Raw genomic sequence first — 3,193 nt, 5'->3', positions numbered from 1 at the left:
AATGGAGTAGCCATCATAGTCAACAAAAGAGTCCAAAATGCAGTACTTGGGGGCAATCTCAAAAATGACAGAATGATCTCTCTTCGTTTCCAAGGCAAACTATTCAATATCACAGTAATCCAAGTCTACGCCCCAACCACTAATGCTGAAGAAGATAAAGTTGAGTGGTTCTATGAAGAACAACAAGACCTTCAAGAACTAACACCCCAAAAAGAAGTCCTTTTCATTATAGTGGACTGGAATTCGACCGACAAGTTTAGCTTTGGAGTACCAAATAAAGCAAGGCAAAGGATTTTGCTGTTTTCTGACAAAACTCAACGTGAATCAGCCATCAGGTCAGTTCAGTTCAGACATTCAGTCGTGTCCAACTCTTTGCGACCCCCATGAATCGCAGCATGCCAGGCCTCCCCGTCCATCGCCACCTGCTGGAGTTCACCCAAACTCATGTGCATCAAGTCGGTGATGCCATCCAGCCATCTCATCCTCTGTCGTTCCCTTCTCCTCCTGCCCCCAATCCCTCCCACCATCAGGGTCTTTTCCAATGAGTCAACTCTTCACGTGAGGTGGCCAAAGTATTGGAGTTTCAACCTCAGCATCAGTCCTTCCAAAGGACACCCAGGACTGGTCTCCTTTAGGATGGACTGCTTGGATCTCCTTGCAGTCCAAGGGACTCAAAAGAGTCTTCTCCAACACCAAAGTTCAAAAGCTTCAATTCTTCAGTGCTCAGCCATAGGTATACATATATTCCTTAGTCCGTTCAACCATTTTTTAAAAATGTTTTTAAAAGATCATATATACCCTCAGTTAAAAGAAAATAGATGTGATAGTAGAGAATTACATAAAGTTGAGGCTTTGAACTTCAGCATAGTATGGCTGGAAAACTGTGAATAAAGTATCAAATTCTTGGCTACATCTTTCAGATCCAGTGTCTTCAACCCCATTTGGAGACATTGTCTCTTGGATGACTGTGCTCCCCGCAGTTCCTCTGCCCTGCCTCAACACTCACCATCGCCTCTCACTGGTACAGTGTACCCCAGATACTCAAGGCTCACTCTTCTCTTCACTCAAGTCTTTGCCCTAAAAGTCACTTTGGAAGAGCTTTTCTACACAGTTGTCTCTAAAATATCACTATGCATCACTATTATTTGCCTTGTATCTGCGTGTGTGTGTGTGTGTGTGTATGTGTGTGTGTGCAAACACCCTTCAAGAGTTTAGATGGAAAAAGGACTTTAGTCACCATCTTCATGTCCCTGGCACATAAGAGACTGCCTGGCATGTGTTAATAATTAGGAAACCTTTGTGAATAAATTACTTTCTATGAGTACACTGAGTTGAATAGATTCTTGCCTAGTGGTTTTACAAATAAGGAATCTGAGACTGAGAGAATTCAATTCTTTTCAGGGTCTTCAAGGTAGACAAAGATAGAAAGAAGTCTGAAACCACTGGAAGGAATTCTTTGATGGATCCAGTCCAAAAGACATATTTCAGGCAAAGCTGAACTCAGTGATGGTAAAGCCTAATTCTGATAATCCAATGGGAATGAAAAGGAACACTCAGAAGAATACTTGTAGTGTAGAGAAGAGACGAAAAACTCTATTTGCAAAAAAAAAAAAAGAAAGAAAGAAATACATAATGGGCTACGAATATGCTTTATTGGAGAAGCAAGGAATAGACACACTAAGTGCTCATGGGGTAGAGAACACAACGCAGATTACAGACGGGCACACGGCACAGAAAGATCAAGCAATGATCCTGCTGCACTTCTTCCAACAACGTGGTGTCACCTTCAGCAACCATGCCTTTACTCTGTCAGCTGTCGGTTGAGGAGGGAGATTAAGGAAGATGCACTCCGTCACCATGGCCGAAGGGAGGACAGTGGAAGAGCCTGGAACATGGTGCTGTTACTTCCACTTGGGTGGACACTTCTGCTTGCATGGTGGGCATGGTGGTCCAGGAGGGCATTTCTGCTGGCTCACTGGAGGTGGGCATGGGTGAGGTGGGCACGGTTCATGGCACTTCAGTGGACACACTATTGGAGGTGGATGGCAGGGCTCCTTGCACTGATGGTGATGCTGATGCTGATGCGGATGTGGATGCTGGTGGTGAGACATCTTTCTTGGGTCTCAAGGAATCTGAAATACAAACAAACAAAATTCTTCATAATGGAGCATCTGACTGGTAGAACATTTAGCTGCACCAACAACCCTCCCATCACTAAGGACTCTTCTTGATTCTTAATACAGTCTTTGTGGTTTTTTTAGATCTTCTTCACCCTTCTCTTTTAGTATCTCTTGCCCTCAGATCTTCAGTCTTTTCTGGTTAGTCTCCCCTTCTACCACCTTTTAAAACAAAATTGCCTACACAGGTGTTGTATGAATACAAACATACTCTGAAGAAGAATCTGGATAATAAACTTGTAGCCAGTCCCTAAACAAATCTCTACTTATTTCTCCCATGACGTCTTGGTTGCTGGCCAAGCTGACCTGACTGTGGGCTTCTGAGGAGAAATGCAAAGGCCCAAACTAGGCACTCAATGGGATTGCATGCTGAGAAGGGAGCTTTTGAAACTAATGTGTGCTGTGCTGTGGCACAGTATCTCATCTCCCTTACTCTCTCTCAGGTTAAGACTGTGCCTCTGACTACATTTTCTCCTCACATTTAAGATCACATTCATGACCAAATACCAAAACTTTACCCCTAAATCCTCAATATCTTCTTTTTCCCACACAGAGCACTAATTGCTGCAACTAAAGCCACTTCTACCCCCAAATTAAACCCTACCACCCATGTTCCATAAAGACTTCTAAGAGTGCTCACCTGAGGCTCCAAAGAAGACCTATAACCGTCACGACAATGACAGCACTGTGATGGAGACCCCTTTTATAAGGATCCGGCAGCTCCACCCAGGGAGGGGGAACATCCCAGAACTGGCTGATGCCCTTGATTCCCACCCCAAATACCACACGCTTGCAATCTCAAAAATAAATTGCCACACTGATGCTGATATCACAATCTCCCTTGTCCATGGACTTCTTTATCCTTTACTCAGGAAGTGCAGAGTGATTCACTGGAGACCTTGTCACATACTCCCTGTGCCATTGTTATGCACCTGTTAGGAAATATGAGGAATTCCTTGACAATCGTGTTGCTTCTCCATTGTCATAGTTGCTGATTCTTCCACTCCCCAGCCCCC

The 3,193-nt window shown here is 44.1% G+C and overlaps 1 long non-coding RNA gene across 1 annotated transcript; it reads right to left on the bottom strand.

The window, feature by feature from the left end:
* Positions 1-1,630: 1,630 nt before the first annotated feature.
* On the bottom strand, positions 1,631-2,894 carry LOC108635295. Its single transcript, XR_001917779.1, has 2 exons — positions 2,818-2,894; positions 1,631-2,132 (listed from the first exon to the last, which is right to left on the bottom strand). It is a non-coding gene; the product is annotated as an uncharacterized LOC108635295 (long non-coding RNA).
* Positions 2,895-3,193: the final 299 nt, after the last annotated feature.

This window comes from Capra hircus, unplaced genomic scaffold (genome assembly GCF_001704415.2).
Source record: "Capra hircus breed San Clemente unplaced genomic scaffold, ASM170441v1, whole genome shotgun sequence".
NCBI lineage: Eukaryota > Metazoa > Chordata > Mammalia > Artiodactyla > Bovidae > Capra > Capra hircus.
The sequence above is the reverse complement of the archived record's forward strand: the minus strand, read 5'-3'. Positions and strand labels throughout refer to the sequence as shown.